This window comes from Tamandua tetradactyla, chromosome 13 (genome assembly GCF_023851605.1).
Source record: "Tamandua tetradactyla isolate mTamTet1 chromosome 13, mTamTet1.pri, whole genome shotgun sequence".
In the NCBI taxonomy this organism is placed as follows: Eukaryota; Metazoa; Chordata; class Mammalia; order Pilosa; family Myrmecophagidae; genus Tamandua; species Tamandua tetradactyla.
In genome coordinates this window covers 30,709,849-30,736,408 of record NC_135339.1, presented here as the reverse complement: position 1 = coordinate 30,736,408, position 26,560 = coordinate 30,709,849, and the positions used below count along the sequence as shown (strand labels likewise).

The 26,560-nt window shown below is 37.0% G+C and overlaps 1 protein-coding gene across 11 annotated transcripts in view; it reads right to left on the bottom strand.

Moving 5' to 3' along the window:
• The window catches only part of CTNNA3 (catenin alpha 3), a 1,849,311-nt gene that overhangs the window by 899,901 nt on the left and 922,850 nt on the right, over positions 1 to 26,560 (bottom strand). The window lies entirely within an intron of this gene.

The following is a 26,560-nucleotide window of genomic DNA, read 5'->3' as shown; positions in this document are numbered from 1 at the left end:
ATTAGTGGACAGTTTGTGAATTTGTTATTGCCTACTGATTAGAAAGGGCAAGAAAGCAATGGTGTTGATCACAAAACTGCCTCAAGTGATTAGGTTTTCTTTCCTTACTCCCTGATTTTATGCTCAATTTCTCAGATCAGAAATACATTCTTGAAGGTGGAAAATAACTTATATATATCACCTCAACACTTCTATGATGGCAAAATACTCTCAATTATAGGATGTCTGTGTGGTATTTGAATTATGGTTCCCAGGACAGTAATCCTGGTACCAGCAACTCTACAAAGATACAGTTCACTGCCTCAATGGATTCAGCAATAAAAAAAAGAACACATTTAAATACTAAAGCCATTGTGCATGAATAAATGGCAAAATAAAGGAAACCCTTTAAGTACTTTTCAGCAGTTTAACCCAAAACCATTCAATTTCCCTTTAATTGTTCTTCCTTAATAACTTTTTTCCCTAAGTAAACTTGGGAGAGCACAGTGCCATTGTGACCTTGAATTCGATTTAAAGCCAATAATACATATTGACACTGTCAATAGCTATGTGTATGCGCCTACTGTTTAAAAAGAAAATTTTTTTAAAGAGCGAAAACCAAACCAATACATGAGCCTACCCTTTCTGATGTTTCTATGATTATCCTTGTGATATATCTCAGGTTATTTATTTCAGTTTAGTTTGAAGAGATGGGACAGGATTGTCACAGGTTGTCATTTTCTTCAGTCTACAAATTGAGTTATGCTGAAGGGTAACATAATTATTGTAAAATTTCAATGATTTTTCATATTAATCATCTCATTTGACACATGACTCAATCTTATAAAAATATCAATAAACCAGGTATTAGAACACCTGCAAATTATTAAATATTTTTTCATATATGTACTGGATTGGCCTTTGGCATATATCTTATCACAAAAAAGGCTATTACTACTGTACATGCTACCTACTTTCTGTCTGATAAGTTTTGTAATTTGCTCAGCAGAAATAAACTATTCACTTGTAGGTTGGAACTTTCAAAAATTAATTACATCTCCATTGTCAATCCAGAATTAAAACATGGTGAGGTACCAAATTTTATTTAGCTAGCACATCTCAGTCTCGTATAACTTTTCACCCAAATACTCATGAGAACCTAAGAAAAAAGTTGAAAATTAATAGCAATATAGATAACTATATTTTAGAATTAACCTACAGCATTATTGGCTATCATTACTTAGGTTGAATTCAGTTTAAAAAAGTTAGTTGACAAATTTGGTCTAAAGAAAATAGTAGGCAGATAATAGTACATGTGATGTTTGGATATAGAAAATGTCTGAAGATGGCATAAGAATGACAGATGTTTGTGAAAATGTATTTCATTGGCAGGGACAACTATTTTAGACAGGCAGAGCTTTTTCTAGTAACTCAAATCACTATATCCTTCTAAATCAAGCTTTTTCTACATCTATAATGAGACTCCACATCTCAAAAAATGCTGGGTACATTGTATTCTAAGATTGAAGTTCAACAGGTAAACTTTTGTAAGTGGGGTGGTGACAGGAACAGATCCTAGTATCAGTGCATATTGACTATTGTAGTACTTTTCCCTGTAAAAAGTATTTGTTCAAGTATCAGAAAGCCAAAAAGTAGAGATAAAAATATATTTCAGGGCAGGTCACGGTGGCTCAGCAGGCAGAGTTTGCGCCTGCCATGGCGGAGACCCAGGTTTGATTTTGGATGCCTGCCCATAAATAAAAAAAAAAAAAAGAAAAAAAAAATATATATATATATTTCAGATCTGCTGAGCCATAAAGATGAAAGCCTGCCTAGACAACTATTATGATCTATGGGCATTAATCTGTCATCCATCTATAGATCAGAAGGGGAGTTCAGACAGCATAAGCCAAAACAGACTATACTTTAAGAATCATACATATATGCTTTTTTACAAAAAATACCAAACCATAAAAGGGTACTCTTTAATCATAGAATAAAAAGGAAAGCAGAAAAAATTTGAGGGAAAAAAAAATCACAATGGGGACCTCTAAACCAAGCTTTGACATAATAAATAATGATCTCCCAATGATGTAACTCATAGTCAGAACAAAACTCAACACTGTTAAAAGGAATACTGAAATAATTTAGAGTCTCTAAAATATATCATTCACAATGGGGAGATTACACTAAAAAATAGCCAGGTATGTAAAGAAGCAGAAAATGTAACTAAGTGCTAAAATAACCAATATAGATAGATAGACCCAGTGATTTTCCAAATAAAGGAGCTTCAGACAAATACTTAAAAACAGCTATGATTAATATCATAATGAAAAAGAGGAACAGATAATATGTATGAAAATATGGAGCACCTCCACAAAAACTTAGAATCTATAAAGTATCTTATGGATATGTTAGAATAAAAAATACAATACGTGAAGTCAGAAACTCGTCAGGCAGTATTAACAATAGATGAGAAATAGAAAATGGAAAAGCAAATTTTTTGAAAAGTGAATACAAAGTGTATAAACTGAGCCACTGGACAAGGGTGGGGAATGAGCATAAGAAAGACGTGGTCATGGCCAAGGATCTAATAACATATGGATACACAGGGGCCCCAAAAGGAAATTATGGAGAGAATGAGGCAAAGGCAATTTTGAAGAAATAATGTCAGAGAAATTACCAAATCTGAAACAATAAAGCTATATACTCAAGACTCTCAGGGAATCCTAATCAGGATAAATTCAAAGAAACCAGAACTAGGCACACGATAGACCATATCTTCTAAAGCATCTTAGGAGCAGGCAGAGAGGAAAGATTAATTACCTACAGGGAAACAGAAGCAATCAAAACAAATGACAATGAAATGACATTCTGAAGTGCTAAAAACAAAAATTAGTAAAACCTATCAACCTAAAGTTTAATACCCAGATATTAAATCCTTCAAAAATAAAAGTGAAGACAATTTCTCAGATACACAAAAGCTTGGAGAATTCTTTGCCAGCTGATATACACCATAAAAATAAATAAAAATACTAAGCAAATAATGCTACATCACTAATATTCTTGGAGGCACAAAGCAAAATATTGTGTGGAAAACATATACACCAATGGCTCTGAATCAAAAGGGATTTAGAACAATTAAAATCAATGTGAAGAGTTTTAGGAAGACTTTAACATGACTGTTTTGCTTATATGTTCTTTTTTGAGGTACATACAATCGTGCTAAATGGTAAAAAAAAATGTAAATTATTCAAAATGCTTTTTCAATAATTATAAAATGAAAAGCAGAAGTGATAAAAAAGCATTGTTCAATAGTTTATTTGGCAGTGTTATTTTTACGGTGGTGTTTAAGTTAACAACACATCTCACTAATAGTACATGAGATATAAAATACTGTAATATTTTAAAATTTAAAACTGCAGAATTGAGAAATAAATTCAAGCACTAATTTTTGGATAAAAGTTAAAGAAATAGGAATTTTTTTCATCTTGGTAACATATATAAACATGAAATTTTCGACTTTAACCACTTTTCAAATGTACAATTCAGTGGTATTTATTACAGTCACAATATTGTGCTGCCATCAACACCATCCATCATCTAAACCTTTTCTATCACCCCAAATAGGACTCTATACCATTAAGCAATAACTCCACATTCCTGTGACCTCCATCTCACTTCCTCCACGCACACACATCACCTGGTAATTGGTAATTCACTTTCTATCTCCATGAAATTTGAATAGTCTATAAATTTCAAGTAAGTGTAAATACAATATTTGCCCGTTCATTTCTGGCTTTTTTACTCAACATGATGTCTTCAAGGTTCATGAATATTATGCACGTATCATAACTTCATTCTTTTTTATGGCTAAATAATTTCCCATTGTGTGTATATATTACATTTTGTTCATCCATTCATCAGTTGATGGATGAATACAAGTTGCTTCTGCATTTTGGTTTTTGTAAATAATGCTGCTATAAACATTAGCATATAACTATCTGTTTAAAGTCCCTGCTGTCATTTCTTGGGGTATACATGAAGGAGGGGATTGCTGAGGAATCACCAAACTAATTTCTTGTGCTTTTTATGTATACCTATGGAATCACTACCAAACTCAAGATTATGAAGCTTCCCCCTATGTTTTATTCTAAGAATTTTATGGTTTTAGCACTTGTATGCCCATTTCAGAGTTAATTTTTGTAAATGGTGTGAGGCAGGGTTCCAACTTCATCTGTTTGCAAGTGGATATCAATTTTTCTGAGACATTCGAAAGACATTCTTTTCACAACTGATGTACTTGGCACCTTTGTCAAAAATCAGTTGGCTATGGCTGTTTGGTATTATTTCTGAACTCACCATTTTATTTCATTGGTCTATAGGTCTATCTTTATGCCAGTGCTATATTTTTCTAATTACTGCTGCTTAGTTTTAAGTTTTGAAATTGGGAAATGAGAGACCTCCAACTTTGTTATTTTTTTGCAATATTGATTTAGCTATTCAGGCCCCTTGTAATTCCATGTGAATGTGAAAATCAGCTTTCCTATTTCTGCAAAAAGACTGCTGAAATTTTGGTAGGGATTGCATTGAATCTGTAGATTTCTGGCTATATTGAGAGATTAATAATATTAAGTCTTTCTATCCATGAAAATGGGACATCCCTTCATTTTTTAGGTAGGGATTGCATTGAATCTGTAGATTTCTGGCTATATTGAGATATTAACAATATTGTCTTCCTATCCATGAAAATAGAACATCCCATCATTTTTTAGGTCTTCTTTAATTTCTTCCAGCAGTGTTTGTATTTTTCAGTGTACAAATCCTTAAGCTCCTTGGTTAAAATTCATTGCTAAGTGTTTTATTCATGTTAATTCTATTGCAATTGCAATTTACTTAATTTTATTTGGGGATTGTTCATTGCTGGTATATACAATTGATTTTGCATTTTGTTCTACATACTGTAGCTTTGCTGATTATTAATTCTATTATTTTCTATAGATTTTTTTAGGATTTTCTAGATATAGGTGCACAGCATCTATGAGTAGAGATCACTTCCATTCTTTTTTTCCAAATTGGATTACTTTAATTTCCTTTTTCTTACTTAATGACTCTAGCAGTAATTAAGCAGGACTTCCATTACAATATTGAATAGCAGTGGTGAAAGTGGGCATCCTTGTCTTATCTTGTTCATGATCTCAAGGAGAAGGCTTTCAGTCTTTTACCATTACAAAATATGTTTGCTGTGGGTTTTACATTTGTGCTCTTTAACATGTTGTAAAAGTTACCTTCTATTCCTATTTTTCTTAAGGATACAGGGGTGGTGATTTCCACCCCATTCAGCTCTCCTATTTGGCCCATGCAGAAAACAGATGGGTCTTGGAGGATAACAGCAGATTATCATAAACTCAATCAGGTGGTGACTCCGATTGCAGCTACTGTTCCAGATGTGGTATCATTGCATGAGCAAATCAATACATCCCCTGGAACCTGGTATACAGCTACTGATCTGGTAAATGCCTTCTTCTGAATAGCTGTTAGTAAGGACCACCAGAAACAGTTTGCTTTCAGTCAGCAACTGAGAATACTTTCACTGTTCTACCTCAGGGGTATTTCAACTCTCCAGCCCTATATAATCATCTTGTCTGCAGGGACCTTGATCACTTCTCCCTCCCACAGACTCACATTGTCTTGCAGTTCATTATATTGATAATATCATGTAACTGGACCTAGTGAGCAAGAAGTAGCAACTACTCTAGACTTATTGGTAAGGTATTTCTGTGTCAGAGGATGGTAGATAAATCCAGCAAAAATGCAGGGGCCTTCCATCTCCGTGAAATTTCTAGATGTCCAGTGGTGTGGGGTATGTCGAGATATCCCTTCTAAGGTAAACGGTAAGTTGCTGCATCTGCCCCTCCTACAACCAAAAAAAGGGCACAATGCCTAGTTGGTCTCTTTGAATTTTGGTGACAATATATTCTTATTTGGGTGTGCTAAACCGGCCCATTCGTCGAGTAATGAGAAAAGCAGCCAATTTTGACTGGGGATCTACGACAAGCCCAGGCTGCTGTACAAGCTGCTTTGACACTTGGACTATATGATCTAGCAGATCCAATGGTGCTGGAAGTGTCAGTGGCAAATAGAGATGCTGTTTGGAGCCTTTGGCAGGCCCCTAAAGGAGAATCACAATGCAGACCCATAGGATTTTGGAGCAAAGCCTTACCATCTGGAGTTAACTACAGAAAGAGATAACTACCCTCCTTTTGAGAAACAGCTTTTGGCTTGCTACTGGGCCTTAGTAGAGAGTGAACACTTGACCATGGGCCACCAGGTTACCATAAGACCTGAGTTGTCTATCATGAGCTAGGTGTTGTCTGACCCCACCAAGCCATAAAGTTGGATGTGTGCAGCAGCACTCCATCATAAAATGGAAATGGTATATATGAAATAGGGCCAGAGTAGGTCCTGAGGCACAAGTAAGCTACATGAGGAAGTGGCCCAAATGCCCATGGTCTGCATTCCTGCCACATCACCTTCTCCTTCCCAGAACAGAGCTATGGCCTTGTGGGGAGTTCCTTACAATGAATTGACTGAGAAGAGAAAACTTGAGACTGGTTTACAGATGGTTCTCCACGACATGCAGACAGCTGCAGCAGAACAACACCTTTTTGGGATGTCCCTGAAGGACAGTGGTGAGAGGAAATCCTCCCAGTGGGCACGACTTCAAGCAGTGTACCTGGTTGTTCATTTAGCTTGGAATGAGAACTGGGCAGAGATGCATTAGTATACAGACTCATGGGCTGTTGCTAATGGTTTGGCTGGATGGTCAGGGACTTGGAAAGAGCATGATTGGAAAATTGGTGACATATTTTCCCCTCTTGGGGAAAAGGCATGTGGATAGACCTTTCTTAATGGGCTAAAAACATGAAGATATTTGTGTCTCATGTGAATGCACACCTGAGGGTGATTTCACCAGAGGAAGGTTTTAATAATCAAGTGGGTAAGATGACCTGTTCTGTGGATACCAGTCAGCTTCTTTACTCAGCAACTCCTGTCATTGCCCAATGGGCTCATGAACAAAGCGGTCATGGTGGTAGGGATGGAGGTTATACATGGGCTCAGCAACATGGACTTCCACTCACCAAGGCTGACGTGGCTACAGCCACTGCTGAGTGTCCAATCTGGCAGCAGCAGAGACCCACACTCAGCCCCTGATATGGCACCATTCCCCGAGGTGATCAGCTAGCTACATGGTGGCAGGTTGATTACATTGGACCACTTCCATCATGGAAGGAGCAGTGATTTGTTCTAACTAGAACAGACACATACACTGAATATGGGCTTGCTTTTCCTGCATGTAATGCTTCTGGCAAAACTACCATTCATGGGCTTACAGAATGCCTTATCTATCATGGTATTCCACACAGTATTGCTTCTCATCAAGGAACCCACTTCATGGTAAATGAAGTGAGGGAATGGGCACATGCTCATAGAATTCTCTGGTCTTACCATGTACCCCATCATCCAGAAGCAGCTGGATTGATAGAACAGTGGAATGGTCTTGTGAAAACTCAATTACAGTGCCAGCTAGGTGGCAATGTCTTTCAGGGCTGGAGTGATATTCTCCAGGAGGTCGTGTATGCTCTAAACCAAGGTCTACTGTATGATGCTATTTTTCCCATAGCCAGGATCCATGGGTCCAGGAACCAAGGGGTAGAAATGGGAGTGGCACCACTCACTATTACCCTTACTGACGCTCTAGGAAAATTTTTGTTTCCTGTCCCTGTGACCTTGAGCTCTGCTGGTCTATAGGTTTTATTTCCAGAAGGGGGAGTGCTTCCATCAGGGGAAACCACGATGATTCCATTGAAATGGAATCTGTTCATTTTGGGCTGTCACATGGTCACTTTGGGCTACTCCTGCCCCTGGATCAACAAGCCAAGAAGGGGATTACTTTCTGACTGGGGTGATTGACCCCGACTATCAGGGGGAAATTGGACTGCAATTACACAATGGAGGTATAGAAGCCTTCTTCTGGAATATAGGAGAACACCTAAGATGTCTTAGTACTACCGTGCCCTGTGATTAAAATCAGTGGAAAACTACAACAACCCAAACCAGGCAGGACTGTCAGTGGCTCTGAAACTTCAGTATGAAGGTTTGGGTCACCCCACCAGACAAGAACCATGGCCAGCTGAAGTGCTTGATGAGAGTAAAGGGAACATGGAATGGGTAGTGGGAGAAGGTAGTGATAAATATGGCCTACAACCATATGATCAGTTACAGAAATGAGGATTGTAATGGTATGAATATTTCTTCCTTGATTTGTAATTAGTATCTATGTATTTATACATAAATAAAAAATCTTTGTTTTCCTCTTTAACTCCTTTTTTATATGACATAAGCTGTTTTGTTCATGTTATGGTATTTAAGTTGTAAGACATCAAGTTTAAGAGTGAATATTACCGAAGGATTTGCATCCTATTCTGGAGAGATTTAATGTGTTGTACGTGGGACAGTTGAGTATTGTTAGGTGAAGAAAAAATGTGTCTCTTATTAGTTTCGATTTACAGATTAGAATGGTTTAAGGTGATGTGTATAGCTGCCAAGTTGACAAGGGGTGGACTGGCATGGGTCAGGTTCATGTGTCAACTTGACCAGGTGGTCTGGCAAGTACTGGTCCGTCTGTTGTTATGAGGACATTTTGTGGACTTAAATCATGACCACATTTGTGGCATCCACAGCTGACTGCATTTGTAATCAGCTAAGGGAAGTGTCTTCTACAATGAGTGATGCTTAATCTAAACATGAGAAGGCTTTTAAGGAGGACTCAGAAGAGACAATCATTTCAACATCCCCATGGTTGCCCAGCCAGCCTCTCCTGAGAGTTCACTGAGGACCTTCATCAGAGCTACCAGCTTGTGGCTTGCCCTACAGACCCTGTACTCTACATGCACATGGTTACATGAGACACTTTTATAAATTATATACTTACAGGTATCTCCTGCTGATTCTGTTTCTCTAGAGAATCCTAGCCAATACAGTGCATATATTTTTATAATTTTTGCATCTTAATATAGATTGACCCTTTTATTAATATATAATGTCCTCTCTATCTCTTGTAAACTTTTTTGACTTAGAGGCTGATATTTGCATAGTTACTTCAACTCTCTTTTAGTTACTATGTGCATGAAATATTTGTCCCATCCTTTGACTTTTATTTATTTATGTTTTGGGATCTAAGATGAATCTCTTATAGACAGCATATTACTGAGGATCCCTTATACATGATGATTCACTTCTCTCTTGCTACTCTGAGGATACTCTGAGGATCTTTGTCTTTGGCTTTTGACAACATAACTATAATGTGTCTCACTGAAGACCTCTTTGAATTTATCCTATTTGGAGTTTGTTGATTTTCTTGAATGTGTATATTCATGATGTTATCAAACTTGAGATATTTCAAATTTCTGTCTCTTTACCTTCTATTCTCTATCTCTTCACCTTCACAGATCCCAAAATGTGTTTCCAATACACTTCATGGTGTCCCACAAGTTCCTTAGGCTTTGCTCACATTTTTTTCATTTATTTTTCTTTTTGCCTCTCACACTGAATAAAATTAAGCTATCCTGTCTTCAAGTTTGCTGATTCTGTATTCTACCTGTTCAATCTGCTGTTGAATCCCTTTCAGTCAAGTTTTATTTATGTCATTGTGTTTTTCTATTTAGTTTTTAAAAATCTTTCTGATTCCCTTTTATGTTCAAGTATCATTTTCCTAATACCTTTTATTTCTTTGTCTCATTTTCCCATCGCTCATTAAAGTTATTTACAAAAGTTGACTTATCTGTGATTAGTTAATTCCAATATCTGTGTTTCATCAGGGATAGTTTCTGTCACTTTATTTTTTCCACTGAATAGGGCATTTCTTTGTGTTTATTTGTATGTGTTGTGATTTTTTTTTTGCTGAAATGAGGACATATGAATATTTTGTTGTGTTAATTCTGGAGGTCAGATTCTCCCCTTTCCCCTAGGGCCTACTATATTGTCTTTTTTTTTTTTTTTTTTTAATTGTTGAAGGCTGTAACGGAAGTTGGCTTTGTGTTGAATATATTCACTCATCCTGAACCTATAGGTCAGCCCATGGTGAACAGTTAGGTTCTCTCAAGTCATTCTGAGTATGCATCTTACATGCTAGTTAACAAGAATCACCCAATTTGCATGAATATTTCTAGGTTTCCTAGTTTCCCAATCCCAGAACAGGAAACACTTTGTGCAGCTTCACTTTCCAGGTCTCAGGGGATTGAGACATATATTTTATGTTTCAAATCGCAGAATTCTTTCACAGGTGGCCGCAGTTTGCTCTGTTTTGTGACACCTCTTCATACAGCCTCTCCACCTTGAATGAAGTCAGGGTTAGGAGATAAAACAAGTGCCTTAAGTCAGTCTTTCAGGAAGCATATTGGAGTGGAGGCACAAACACATGATGCTTGTGTGTTAGGTATGCTAATAACCAGATACCAGAGACCTGCTCTAGAAACATGAACTGTGGGAGAGGGAATATTTTTTTAAACAAATCTCTAAAGCAACTTAACAGGGAAAGGTAAATCTTCAATAAATGGTGCTGGAACTACTAAATAACCACATAAAAATGGAGTGCAATCCCTTCCATACTGTGGTTACTGTGTCAACTTGGCCAGGTGGTGGCACCTGTTTGTCTGGTTGCACAAGTGCTGGCCTGTCTTTTGCTATGAGGACATTTCATAGAATTAAATCATGGTCATGTTGGCTACATCAATACATGATTCCATTTGCAATCAGCTAAGGGGGGGTGTCTTCTTTAATGAGTGATTCTTAATCTAATCACTGGAAGCCTTTTAAGGAGGATTCAGAAGAAACAGGCTCTCTTCCTGCTTCAGCTGGCAAGCCAAGCTGACAAACTCCAGTCAAGTTTGTCCAGACCCTCCATCGGAGTCATCAGTTTCACAGCCTGCCCCGCAGATTTTGGACTCTATGTTCCTATGATTACATGAGACACTTTTATAAATTTTATATTTATGAATATTTTCTGTTGATTCTGTTTCTCTAGAAAACCCTAACTAATACAACTTGGTACCAGGAGTGGTTCTTAAAAAACAGAATCTTAAAAATGGGTTTTAATGAATAGTTTTCTAAACTGACTGGACTCAAAGGCACTAAGGACTCTGATGCCTATAATCAGAATGACACTAGCAGTCCATGGAGTGAGTTGGCAAAAGAAATAGTCAAAATATTACCATTTGATTCTTCTAATGCTTCGCTTGTATGAAGCTAGGCTCTGGGGGATAATGCTTTTCACCCCTTTATGGAGTTCTGTGAAAACAGTAATTATAGAGATGCTGTTTGGTTGTTGTTAGATACACTGTATACATTAATGAGTGAAAGGGATGGGCTTAAGGCTTCAAATGAGAAGCTTAAGCATGGTCTGACAGATGTAGACATTTCTGAGAGTGTCCTGAAGGAAAATCTTATTTCCTGTAGCCTTAGACTTGAGATCTCTGAAAATCAGACTCAGAATCTTATTGTTAGAGTGGTAACTTTACAACGTAAACTAAAATCTCTGTGTTGCATGGTGTCTGCCGTTAAAGTGAGGGCATTGATTGGAAAGGAGTGGGACCCTGAAAAATGGGATGGTGACATATGGATTGATAATGATGTCGGTGGAGAGGTTGAAACCCTAGGTCATGCTGAGTCTCCTCTAGAAAACCTGTAATAGTCTGCCCTGAGAACACAGACACACCACCTCCAGTCTGCCTTGAGGAGTTGGCCACCCAACCTCCACCTGAAGGGATTAGCCCTACAGTGATTAATCCTGTTTCACTAGATGAAACTGCAAATGAATGCCTTGAAACAAATGGCATGGAAGATACTCTAATTCTTTTCATGACCCACCCCCACCACCTCTCATTTCTTCCAGACCTAAAACTAGACTAAAGTCCCAGCAGACCCCTAAAGGTGACATGCAAAGTATCACACATGAGGAGGTACAGTATACTCCAAAAGAACTGTGTGAGTTTTCCAATTTATATAGACAGAAATCAGGGGAATATGTGTGGCAATGGATTTTAAGAGTGTGGGATAATGGTGGGAGGAATATAAGGCTGGATCAGGCTGAATTTGTTGATATGGGCCCACTAAGCAGAGATTCTGCATTCCATGTTATAGCTCAAGGGGTTAGAAAAGGTATTAACACTTTGTTTGGATGGTTGGCCGAAACATGGATAAAAAGGTGGCCAATATTACCTGAGGTTGAAATGCCAGAACTGCTCTGGTATAATGCAAAAGAGGGAATTCAGAGGCTTAGAGAGATTGGAATGTTAGAGTGGACTTATCACGCAAAGCCTGCTCTTACACCCCAGGAATGTCCAGATGATGCACCTTTCACCAGAACAGTGAGAAATAAATTTGTGAGACTAGTGCCATCATCCCTGAAGAGTTCTGTAATTGCACTTCCCTGTAGGTCAGATATTACTATGGGAACTGCTGTCACTGAGCTGGAATCCTTAAACACAATGGGGATGACAGGATCCTGAGTTGGTAGAAGCCAGGTGGTAGTACTTAGTTGCCAAAGACAGGGTGGACGTGGCTATTATAATAGATAGCAAACTCAAAGAAGGAGTCAAAATAATCTAACTCACAGAGATTTATGGTATTGGCTACTAAATCATGGGGTCTCTAGAAATACAATACATGGGCAGTTTACTAAATTGTTGCTAGAGCTGTATAAACAAAAGAGTTTTAGGTCAAGTGAACAGAAGTCTAACATGAATTACAAAAAGACAGAGTCATGGCCCCTTAATCAATTTCCAGACTTGAGACAGTTTACAGACCCAGAGCCCCTCGAATGAAGTGGAGGTCAGGGCCCTTTGGAGGACAACCCTGTTTCACTGCCACAAATCTACACTGTCAATCTTCCTCCAAGCCTTCCCCAAGGAGACTGAAGGCCTTTGACCAGGGTAACTGTGCATTGGGGAAAAGGAAATAATCAGATATTTCAAGGATTATTAGACACTGGTTCAGAAGTGACATTAATTCCAGGGGGCCCAAAATGTCACTCTGGTCCACCAGTCAGAGTGGCGGTTTGTGGAGGTCAGGTGACTGATGGAGTTTTAGCTCAGGTCCATCTCATGGTGGGTCCAGTGAGACCCTGGACCCATTCTGTAGTTACTTCCCCAGTTTCAGAATGCATAATTGGAATAGACATACTGAGCAACTGGCAGAATCTCCATATTGGCTTTCTAACTCATGCAGTGAGGGCTATTATGGTGGGAAAAGCCAAGTGGAAGCCACTAGAACTGCCCCTACTTAGCAAAATAGTAAAGCAGAAGCAATATGGATTCCTGAAGGGATTGCAGAGATTACTGCTACTCTTAAGAACTTGAAGGATGCACGGGTGGTGATTCCCACCACATCTCCATTCAACTCTTCTATTTGGCCTGTGCAGAAAACAGACAGGTCTTAGAGGATGACAGTGGATTATCGTAAGCTCAACCCGGTGGTAACTTCAATTGTAGCTGCTGTTCCAGATGCGGTATCATTGCTTGAGCAAATCAATACATTCCCTGGTAACTGGTATGAAGCTATTGATCTGGCAAATGATTTTTTCTCAATAGTAGTTAGTAAGGACTGCCAGAAACCGTTTGCTTTTGTTTCTGGGGAGTTCCTTACAGGTTGTTGACTGAGGAAGAGAAAATTTGGGCCTGGTTTACAGATGGTTCTGTATGATATGCAGGTACCACCTGAAAGTGGACAGCTGCAGTACTATACCCCTTTCTGGGGTGTCCTTGAAGAACAGTGGTGAGTGGGAATCCTCCCAGTGGGTAGAACTTCCAGCAGTGCACCTGGTTGTTCATTTAACTTGGAACAAGAACTGGGCAGAGGTGCATCAGTATACTGACTCATGGGCTGTTGCTAATGGTTTGGCTGGATGGTCAGGGACTTGGAAAGACCATAATTGGAAAATTGGTGACAAAGAGGTCTGAGGAATAAGTATGTGAATAGAACTTTCTGAGTGGGCTAAAAACAGGAAGATATTTGTGTCCCATGTGAATGCACACCAGAGGGTGACTTCAGCAGAGGAATGTTTTAAAAATCAAGTGGATAAGATGACCCATTCTGTGGATACCAGTCAGCCTTTTCCCCCAGCAACTCCTGTCACTGCTCAATGGGCTCATGAACAAAGTGGCCATGGTGGTAGGGAGGGAGGTTATGCATAGGTTCAGCAACATCGACTTCCACCCACCAAGGCTGACTTGGCTACAACCATTGCTGAGTGCCCAATATGGCAGCAGCAGAGACCCACACTCAGCCCCCAATATGGCACCATTCCCTGAAGTGACCAGCCAGCTACATGGTGGCAGGATGATTACACTGGACCACTCCCTTCATGGAAGGGGCAGCTATTTGTTCTAACTGGAATAGACACATACTCTGGATATGGGTTTGCTTTTCCTGCACACAATGCTTCTGCCAAAACTACCATCCATGGGCTTATAGAATGTGTTATCCATCATCATGATGTTCCACGCAGCATTGCTTCTGATCAAGGAACACACTTCACAGCAAATGAAGTGCAGGAATAGGCACATGGTCAAGGAATTCTCTGGTCTTACCACGTACCCCATCATCAAGAAGAAGCTGGATTGATACAATGGTGGAATGGTGTTTTGAAAACTCAATTATGGTGCCACCTAGGTGGCAATAACTTGCAGGGCTGGGGTAATGTTCTCCAGGAAGCTATGTATACTCTGAATCAGCATCTGCTGTATGGTGCTATTTCTCCCATAGCCAGGATCCACGGGTCCAGGAACCAAGGGGTGGAAATGAAAGTGGCACCACTCGCTATTACCCCTAATGATCCACTAGGAAAATTTTTGCTTCCTGTCCCTGTGACCCTGAGCTCCTCTGGTCTACAGGTTTTAGTTCCAAAAGTGGGAGTGCTTCCACCAGGAGAAACAACAATGATTCCATTGAACTGGAATCTAAGACTGCCACCTGGTTACTCTGGGCTACACATGCCCCTGGATCAACAAGTCAAGGAAGGGATTACATTACTGACTGGGGTGATTGACCCTGACTATCAGGGGAAATGGGAGTGCAACTACACAATGGAGATAAAGAAGATTTTTCCTGGAATATGGAAGATCCCCTAGGGCATCTTTTAGTACTACCAGGCCTTGTGATTAAAATCAATGGAAAACTGCAACAACCCGATCCAGGCAGGGCTACCAATGGCTCTGAAACTTCAGGGATGAAGATTTGGGTCACCCCACCAGGCAAAGAACCACAGCCAGCTGAAGTGCTTGCTGAGGGTAAAGGGAACATGGAATGGGTAGTGGAAGAAGGTAGTGATAAATATGAACTACGGCCACATGATCACTTACAGAAACAAGGACTGTAATGCCGTTTTGTTCATGTCATACTATTTAAGTTGTAAGATATCAAGTTTAAGGATGAATATTATCCAAGGACTTGTACCTTATTCTGGAGAGATTTAATGTGTTTCTGATTATATACAGGACAGTTGAGTATTCTTAGGTGAGGAAAAAAAATGTCTTTTATTATTTTCTATTTAGAAATTAGGCATGGTTTAAGGTGATGAGCATAGCTGCTAAGTTGGCAAGGGGTTGTCTGTCACAGTCAGGTTCTTGTGTCAACTTGGCCAGGTGGTGGTACCTGTTTGTCTGGTTGGGCAAGTGCTGGCCTTTGCTATAAGGACATTTCATAGAATTAAATCATAAATTAAATTAAGCCATTAAATTGGCTACATCCACAGCTGATTCCATTTGCAATCAGCCAAGGGGAGTGTCTTCTTTAATGAGTGATGCTTAATCTAATCACTGGAAGTCTTTCAAGGAGGATTCAGAAGAGACAGTCTCTCTTCCTCCTTCGGCCGGTGAGCCTCTCCTGTGGAGTTCATCCAGACCCTCCACTGGAGTCGTCATCTTCACAGCCTGCCCTGAAGATTCTGGACTCTATGTTTCTATGGTTACATGAGACACTTATGTAAATTTTATATTTACAAATATTTCCTGTTGATTCTATTTCTCTAGAGAACCCTAACTAATACACATACACTACACCAAAAATTAGTTTGAGATAGATCATAAACATAAAACCCAGAAGTGGGAAGCTTTTTGAAGAAAACATAGGATAATATCTTTGCAGTCTTGGAGAAGGCAAAGATTTCTTGGACATGATATAGAAATTATGAAGAATAAAAGAGAAAAAAGGTAAATTACATATCTCATAAAGGACACTTGAGAGAATGTGAATAGGTATACCACAAATTAGAAGAAAATACACACAATACATAAATCAGACATAGGACTTGCATGAAGAATATAAGTAATTCCTTCAAAACAATAATAAAAGCACAAATTAAAACAATAAAAATGGGTAAAAAATTTGAACAGATACTTCACATGAGAAGATATACAAATGGCCAAGAGACACACGAAAAATTAATGAACATTGGGGCGGGCCGCGGTGGCTCAGCGGGCAAGAGTGCTTGCCTGCCGTGCCGGAGGACCCCGGTTCGATTCCCGGCCCCAGCCCATGTAAAAAAACAAACAAACAAACAAACAAAATATAATAAAAACAAGAAAATGTTTCCCTTTCTTCCTTCCTTCCTTCCTTCTATCCTTCCTTCCTTCTCTGTCTTTCCTTCCTTAAAAAAAAAAAAAAAAAAAAAAAAAAAAAAAAAAAAATTAATGAACATAAAATATTATCATGGAGAGCAGGCAACAGTGGCTCAGTGGCAGAGTTCTCGCCTGCCATGCCAGAGACCTGGGTTTGATTCCTGGGGTCTGCCCATGTAAAAATAATAATAATAATAAAATATATACATAGATATATATTATGGAATTGAATACCAATTAAGCATCTACTAAAATGGCTAAAATTTAACAGATTAATCACACTAAAAGTTGGTGAGGCTGTAGAACAACTTGGGACTCTCTTACATTGGTGGTGGGAGTGTAAGATGATACCATCACTTTGAAAAAAGTATGGGCAATTTCTTATGATATTAAGTTTCCCTATGACTGCCAATTTCACTCTGTATTTGTCCAAGAGAAAGTAAAATATATTTCCACAAAAATAATAATACAGGGCGGGCCGCGGTGGCTCAGCGGGCAAGAGTGCTTGCCTGCCATGCCGGAGGACCCCGGTTCGATTCCCGGCCCCAGCCCATGTAAAAAACAAATAAACAAACAAAATATAATAAAATAAGAAAATGTTTAAAGATGTTTCCCTTTAAAAAAAATAATAATAATAATAATAATACAAAAATGTTCATGACATTTTAATCACAATAGCACAAAAGGGAAACCACCTTAAACATTCGATTAGCTTGAAAATGGATAAATTTGTACTATATTCATTCAAAGGAATACCATTCAATAATTTGAAGGTTTGAACAACTGATAGATGCACCAACGTGGAAGAATTTCAAAAATACATTGCTGAGTTAAAGTGTCTTTACTCTAAAATGAGCAAAACTAATCCATGGCAAATAAATCTAATCAGTGGTTTCCTGACAAGAATGTTTCTTCAGAGTTTGCAAAGGGGCCAAGGGAACTTTCTGATATGATGTAAATATTCTATATCTTGATAAGAGTGTGAATTATACCAAGGTATGTTTTTTTTTAAAAAACTCAGCACATTTTAACACTTAAGGTCTCTATTTAACTACAGATAACATACTCCTCAGTTAAAAAAATGTAAACTTGCTGCAAATCTATAACATATTAGAAACATATTACATACTGCATCATTTTTTTTCAGGCAGGTCAGTCATTAATTAATTTTGGTTTGTTTCTTTCTGGCTTTAAACTTAACTCTCTTTTCCTCCCTCTATGTACTATATTTTACAATCTGCCAATATCAACTAGATGTAATTCCTCAAGTGCACAATTGTACATATGGTTTGATCTGCCTGAATGTCTGTTACCTTCTTCTCTACCTACAGAACTCCCACTTACAACTTTTCAGACACTGCAGTGACTTCACTTCCTCTCCAAATCTTCTCTTATTTTCTAGGCAAAATTAATATAACACTTCTGTTCAATTCTGCACATATCATATCAACTTTTATCACTTACCATTGTACTTTAAGAAATTATGTGCATTTCTGTCACCTTATATGGTCCTTGGGATAGGAACCATTGCTATAACACCTACTATATAGTAGCAGCAGGAAAAACATGATTTATTGAAAAGATATTATATGCCAGGCACTTACCATGCACCTTGAATAAATTACTTATTCAATTTTCAAAATAACCCAAATTTTACTGGTAATCAAATTGAGGCATAGAGAAGTTAAGTACCTTGCCCATCAATGGTCAGAAAGCTAGTGTACTGAAAGAAGGTAAGTTTTCAACTTGAATCTCTTTGATCTCAAAGTCCATGCTCTTAATCACTAAATAACTAGTATTAACAGCCTCCTAGATCTCTGATGAAAAACACAACAGGTATTAGTGGTAGTTTGAAGCTTTCTGTAGCCCAGGAAAGTGTGTTCTTAAAGTTAATCTATTCTAGTGGGTGTGGGCCCATTTTAAGTAGTATATTTCGGTGAGTAGGATTTGCACTTAAGATGTGACCTACCCCCAGTCAGGGCAGTCTTAATCCTCTTTATACCAGAATGAAATTCAGTCAAAAAGAGAAAGCCACCAAAGCAAGAAGGTGAAAACAATGAAACCTGGAAGAGAAAGGAGAGGCCAGCAGACTATGCCATGTGCCTCACCATGTGACAGAGAAGTACAGGATTGACAGCAATCGGTCTTTGAGAAGAAAACATCGCTAGATAATGCTTTGATCTGGACATTTTTCTCAACCTCAAAATTTTAAGTTTGTAAGTTAATAAGTTTCCATTGCTAAAGCCAATGCATTTCATGGTATCTGCTTTGAGCAGCTTAGCAAACTAGAACAGTATTGAATAAATAATGGTTGTACTGAACTAACAACAACAACAAAAAGCTTCTTGCACACTAATGAACAGTTTAAACCAAAGATTACAGAATTAAAAAAGAATATAAGCAAAGATATGCATATATTGTTTAGCTTCTTCATCTGTGGTCACTGACATTTGTGAATATTTTCATCTTCAAGTGTAATTTTTGAACTCCACTTAAATATTAACTATAAACAATATACTTAATATATTTTTAAGTACTGTCTGTTATAATTGATTTTGTGTGTGTGTGAATTAATGTTTTCTTAGATAAATGTTAGTGGTTCACTCAATGAAGGATAGAGAATATACTGCACCTCTCAAACTGGCTTCCAAACCACTGAAACTGACAATCCAAGAACTCCCTGCATCCGTCTTTGAAAGAGATTAGTTTGGTTTTTTTGCTTTATAGTTCTGGTTGTTAAAACTTTGGCTTTGTGACTCTGGCCCTGGTATTCCCAGCGGCCCTAACTCCTCATTAGTGAACTCCAGCACCATTCCTACAAGCTCTCATCTGTCTCGTGTCTTCAGTGTCACTTCTGGCAGAACTCTGTACTGCTCCCTAATCATGGGAATGAAACATCAGATCTTCCATCTGGTACCCCATATGTCTGATCGTTGCCTTTTTCTGTCCAAAATATACATTTTACTTTCGTTTTTCCTTTACATAAACTCTGAGAAGATGGGTGAAAAAGATCACTCCTTTCATAAATATTAAAGGCAGAAAGTCAAGGTACTAACTTCCAAAGTGATGTGGAGATTATTTTTATTAAATGTCTGGAATATAAAATTTATATCCTTATCCTCAGATCTAAGACTGTTGCAAAATGGTTATCACTCAAATATGCTTTTAAGATATGGATTCATAAAATGCTGAATTTGGCTAACATACAAAAAAAGCATTCATATAGCAGGCCTGAAACAGCTATCCTTAGAAAGGCCTGCTTACAAGGTTTGCCCTTTCTTGGCACCTAGTAACTTGATAATAAAGAGTTTCCTACACTGATATGAAATTTTCCCCAAATAATAACAGTGGTTCATTGTGCCTAAACAGTTAAAAGATATAGTTTATGCCAAACACCTACTTTATTTTTGAGATTCTGGGATTCTGGGGCATGCTGGGTAGGAAATGCTTATGTGGCCAGCTCCCATTAAAAACTATAGACTTCTAAGCTCAGGCAAATTTCCCTGGTAAACAACATTTCACATGTGTTGTCACGGTTCATGGGTGCAGGAATTAAATGTGTATTGTATGACTCTTGTAGAAGAGGATACTTGGAAGTTTAAGCTTTGTTCCTTTCAGACTTCAATGCTTGCACCTTTTTCCTTTGCTGATTTGCTTTGTATCCTTTCATAGTAATAAATCATAGCTGCATGACTATATACTTAGTCCTGAGGGCTCTTCTAGTGATCATTGAACCTGGGGTATTCTTAGCTAGTGTTCAGTTTCATTCTTTAAAACCAGAAAGAAAAGTAGCAGAAAATTCAGATTAAAATATTCCTTCTTTGAAGAATAAATTTAAGTACATCCTAATGACTTTTTTTTTTACTCTCTTTTTTAAATAATGTAATGTTTAATTATATTCTTGGAAGTAAGCGTGAGTAATAATGGTATATGAAGGAATAAAACATAAGGAACAAGTTTCTAAGATGTTTATTTTTATTATAAAAGCCAAATTATCCAGTTTTCATGTTCTTCTATAAACTCAAATTGCTAAGAAAATAGTGCAAGATATAGATAATAGTCAGAAAACATTTCGGGTTTTAAAGAGTGGGTTACTTTAAAATGACCATCATGCTCAGCAAGAGATAATTTTTTAAGGAACTATAATATTTATCTTCCAGAAAAAGGAATACATATCTCTGTGTTTGTTCTAGGACTAATGAGAGGGAATGAAATGTGATTGGTATAGTAGGAGCAGCCAGGAAAATATTATGTTAAATAAGTCCTGAGAAGTGAAGTCTATGAATATTCTTTAAGCTTTCAGATTTATACATTCTTCTGAATTTGAATGGGTTAGCTATTACTCCTCTTCTCATTCAGCAAGGTAATTTGGACTATTTCAAAGCAATAAAATGGGAAATTAATTGAGAAAAAAGTCATTCTGCTACAGTAACATGAAATATTCATGGTTCAATGTTGAACCATCAAATAAAAATGAATGTTTTCAGGAGAACCAAAACAGAAAGAGGAAATTTTAAAAGAATTAAAATCCTGAAGTTAGAATATGACAAATAATTCCTAACAACATAGCATTTACTATGTGATAGACATTAGTCTGTGTACTAACTCATTTAATTTTTGCAAAAACTCTAAGAGGTAGTTGTTATTATCACCCCCAATTAACCAATGAAGAAACTGAGGCTTAGAGAGGTAAATAAGGGTCACTGAAGATCATACAGTCATTGAATGCCAGGACTGCAATTCAATTCTGTCCAGAAGCCACGCTCTTTTTAAGACAAGATACATTGTGAAAAGGTTTCTCAAAATACTCACAAAGAATTTGGTATTCTTACCAAATTAAATTTTATAAGGTAATGTAACTGGGTACATGGATGAAGACTAAACCAAACCAAACTCTTAACTTGTTTCACAGGAACCAAACATTGTGGCTGATTAGCTTCCACACACAGATATACCTAACAAAAGGTTAAGACTTTTCCTAAGGCCACATTCTGTATGAATCTTTAATATGATTTAGAATTATTTTGTAAGTTCATAGCTTCTCAGAATTTGTGGGGAATAATTTCAAAAAATGGAGGCCTCAATGTTGATACAGAACAACCAAAACTACTAATAAGAAATGATTGGATAAAGTAAAGGTTAACATGCAAGGGTAGTTAGAAGTGGCAAACCTTGTCCATTCAGCGAGGGTGAAAAGGCAAAAAAAGATTTCAAAGAATACTTGATTACTGTTTTATAACCTCAGAAATCTTTAGGTTGGTGCTCATCAGTGATAAAAGTCAAAAGACTGTACTTTTAAAGGAGTAATGTATAGATGAATGAATAGATTAGGCTAATGCCCATTAGACCAAAACTCCTTTTCTTCACTATGAGTGGGCCCCCTGGGTCTGTTTTCTGAACAAAAACACAGAGTTTGTGAACCAGCCAAGGAGTTGTTTTCTTCTCTGAGCCTTGGTTTCTACCACTGAAGGTTGAATAAGGAAGTATCTGAGCTTTCATATGATCTGGTATGCTTTCTTGTATTGGTTAATACAAGCTATGTAATGTCTCATATTCATTTTGAGTTAGCCTTTTTTCAGGAGTGTCCCTTAACTAGGTTTTCTATTTGTATGCTTGGTTCTAGTTTCCTTATGCTTAATTTAGTTGCTTTATTACATTCGGGACTTTCATGGTAAGCTATCACAAATTATCTCTCTCTTTTTTAATGGTAGGATTTTTTTTAAACAATTTTATGCACACACCATACAATCCATTTAAAGTGTACAATCAATGGCTTTCAGTATAATCACAGAGTTCTGCATTCATTGCCACGCAAACTCTCAGTTGAAGCATGTTAAATAAAATAGGTTCATGAAATATACTGTCCAAATTGAGGATAAAAAATAATATCTCCAGCAAAAATATAAAAGAATGAACCTAGCACTTTCATTGACCAATAAGTTCAATGTGGTTAAACAGCATGCTGTGACTGCTAAGCAGTCAAGTCCATATATGGTTACATTTAAAACGATATAGTAATTTAGTACTGAAGGACGTGCCCTAGTAAAGCACTCAGCACATAGAGACCAACCTAACAACAAATTTAAAGTTGCTCCCATTTCTTAGATCACATATGGATTGCCATATGTGGTATGATTTTAGTGAGTAAAACTACACTTTTAAAAGGATATGTCTGACCATACCAAGGGTTGGCAAGGGTGTAAAACAACTGAAACTCTCATACACTGCTGGTTGGAATGCAAAGTGGTACAACCTATTATATACAAAATTACACATACACACATACATATATCCTGTTGGTTCTGTTTCTCTGGAGAATCCAGTCTGATACACCAGCCATTCCACTCCTAGATTTTTACCCACGATTAATGAAAACATATGTCCACAAAAAGATGGGCACATGAATATTCATGTGGCTTTATTTGTAATAGCCAAAAATTGAAAGCAACCCAAATGCCTCTCAACAGGTAAATGAATAAACAAATTATAGTATATCCATACAATGGACTATTAATCAGAAATAAAAAGGAAAAAACATTGATGCATGTAACAATATGGATGAATATATATAATAAATGAAAGAAGGCTAACCAAAAGATAATTCACAGGATATGATATACATTTAAATAAAATTCTAGAAATGCAAACTAATCCATAGTAACAGAGAGCAGATCAGTAGTTGCCTGGGGATGAGTATCTAAAGACAAATTGATCACAAAGGGGTATTAAGAAACAGGGAGGTCCCACTGATGTGAACAGACATTCGAGAATAAACTTGAAATATGTCATTGGTAACAGAGTTCAGCAGGAGTTAGAAACAGGGTAAGACAATGGGTAATTGAAGCTGAAGGGATACAGACTGTGCAACAGGACTAGATACAAAAACTCAAAAATGGACAGCACAATAATACCTAATTGTAAAGTAATCATGTTAAAATACTGAATGAAGCTGCATCTGAGCTATAGGGTTTTTTTTGTTTTTGTTTGCTTGTTGGTTTGTTTGTTGTTGTTGTTTTTTACTATTACTACTACTTTTATTTCTTTTCTTTATATTAACATTTTATATCTTTTTCTGTTGTGTTGCTAGTTCCTCTAAACCGATGCAAATGTACTAAGAAACAATGATCATGCATCTATGTGATGATGTTAAGAATTACTGAGTGCATATGTAGAATGGTATGATTTCTAAATGTTGTGTTAATTTCTTTTTTTTTTTTTCCGTTAATAAAAAATAAAAATAAAAAAAATAAAAAAATAAAAAAGAAACAGGGAGGTATTAGAAATGTTTGTTTTTTTATTTTGATGATGGTTTCTTGGGTGTATAGATAGGTCAAAACTCACCAAATCACACAGCCTAAATAGGTTCAGCTTATTCTAAATAAATTATATGTTACTAACATAGTTCAAAAAAACAAAACAAAATTTAAAAATAGGTAGGGCAACCTGGAACCTTTCAGAGGAGAGCCTTCTAGATGATTGAAAAGTCCGCAAGCATCAATCATGTTTATTAAGTCTAACAAACAGAATCTCCAACAAATCAAAAAAATTAATGCCAAAGGGGCTGTACTGGTTTGAATCTGTGGTGTACCCCAGAAAAGCCATGTCCTTTAATTCTCATTCAATAGTGCTGGATGGGAGCTTTTTGATTGTTCCCATGGAGATGTGACACAACCAATTGTGGGTGGCAACTTTTGATTAGATGGTTTCCATGGTGATGTGTCTCCAACCCAGTCAAAGTTGGGATGCTTACTGGAGCCCTTTAAGAGGGAACAATTTTGGAAAAAGCTTCAGAGCCAAAAGAGCCCACGCAACCAGAGACCTTTGGATGAAAAAGGAAAATGCCCCCCCTGGGGCAGCTTCATGAAACAAGAAGCCTGGAGAGAAAGCAGAAGCTGCAATGTTTGCCATGTGCCTTTCTGGTTGAGAAAGAAACCCATGAACATCCCCAGCCTTCTTTAACCAAGGTATCTTTCCCTGGATGCCTTAGATTGGACATTTCTATAGCCCTGCTTTAATTTGGACATTTCACAACCTTAGAACATGCAAACTTGTGACAATAAAACAGAATCACATTTCCATCAAAGCCCTTTTCTAGTTTGCAAGTTGCCAGAATGCAGTATAGTAGAAATGGAATGGCTTTTTAAAAGGGGAATTTATTAAGTTGTAAGAGAGAGAAAGTCAAAACTCACAGTAACTATATTACTCCTTCAGCCTTTTTCATCAATATGTGGCATTTCCATCCATACAGCTTCTCAGTTCCCACAGCCACATTCAGTGACAAGAAGTTGTATTTATTCTATCTCCGAATTATATCTTTAATCTGTCTGCTTTTCTCCCAATAAGTGTGTATTACTCTAAACCTATATTACAGTCATGCTATACCTCCAGATGGTTTTCCTACTTCTACACTTTCTAAAAATCCAGACTCCATAGAACAACTCGGGCAGTCTTTGAAAAAAGGTAAATCAGATCGTATAATCCCCCTGATTAAAACACTTGAATGGTTTCCTATTGTACTTATAGTAAAATCAATCCCTTCTATTGTGACCTATGTGGTCCATCACCCTCTCTCCTATACCACAAACATCATCAGGTATATTAGGCCCTATCCTTATTCTCATTCTTCAAATATATCAAAATTCTTTCTATTTCAGGGGCTTTGCCCAGATTTTATTCCAACTGCCTGGAAATTAATTTTCCAAATCATTGCTTCACTGACCCTATCTCATCACTAATGTCTCAAATGCCATCATTTCCCTGTTCATGGATCTAAAGTTGTTCCCCCTACACAGTTATCACCTGTCTCATTAGCCTGCTGTATTTTCTACATGGCATTTAATGCTTTGATTTGTTTACTTATATATTATCTTCCCCCAACAGAATATAAACTCTATATGAACAGAGGTCAGGTCTGTTATGGGCATTCTAGTATTCTCAGTGCTTACAAAAATTGCAGATACATGATAAGCAGCCATTATTAAATAGATTTTTGTTCAAAACCAAGAATTACTTTCTAATAAAGTGCTACCCAAACCTAAGTAATGGATAAACAACTTTTAAAGGAAAAAATATTTCCAATCACTCCCATTGCTGACAATTATTTTTGAGAATACTATCAGATAATTATTTATACACATAAATTGGGATGAATTATTTTCTTATAACCCACTTACAACTATAAAACAAAATAATGTACTTATAAATACAATAAAATTTTAAAAGTAATATTTTTAACTTGTATTTAAATTGATAAATGATATTGATTTATCAAAACCAAGATTATATTCTGCAGCATGAAAATGGCTGTGACAGCAGAGGGTCATTAGTTACGGTCACCTGCACCACTTTCTACTATGTAAAAATGCTCACCCACACATCATTTTTTCTGATTAAAGTTTCATAAAACTTTCATTCTTTAAACTCACTGTGATTATCATTGAAAAATTCTCAAATGTTTATTTGTCTATGAAGTTTAGAATCATTGTATTGAGTTTTTCTTTAAAAAAAGATTGTTGATACTGTGGCTGGAACTGCATTAAATTTATATACTTATTTGGTAAAGGATGTCATCTTTATGATATTAAGTCCTTCCATCTAAAAACATGCTATTTATTTTCAGTTATTTAATTCTTATTTTGTCTCTTTGAACAATATTTTTAAATATATAGGCTTATTCATTTTATGAAAAATATTCCTAGGTAGTTAGTATACTTTTTTGCATCTATGAAGAGAATTGCCTTTTTACTAATAACTTATTATGTTAGCATACTTTTCTTCTCTCTGGAATCTCACTAAATTCTCATTTATATTCTCAATAGAATTTATCTGAGTTACCTAGATTTGAGACTTTACCATTACATCACCTGCAAATAATGATAATTTACCTTTGTTCAATATTTATATGC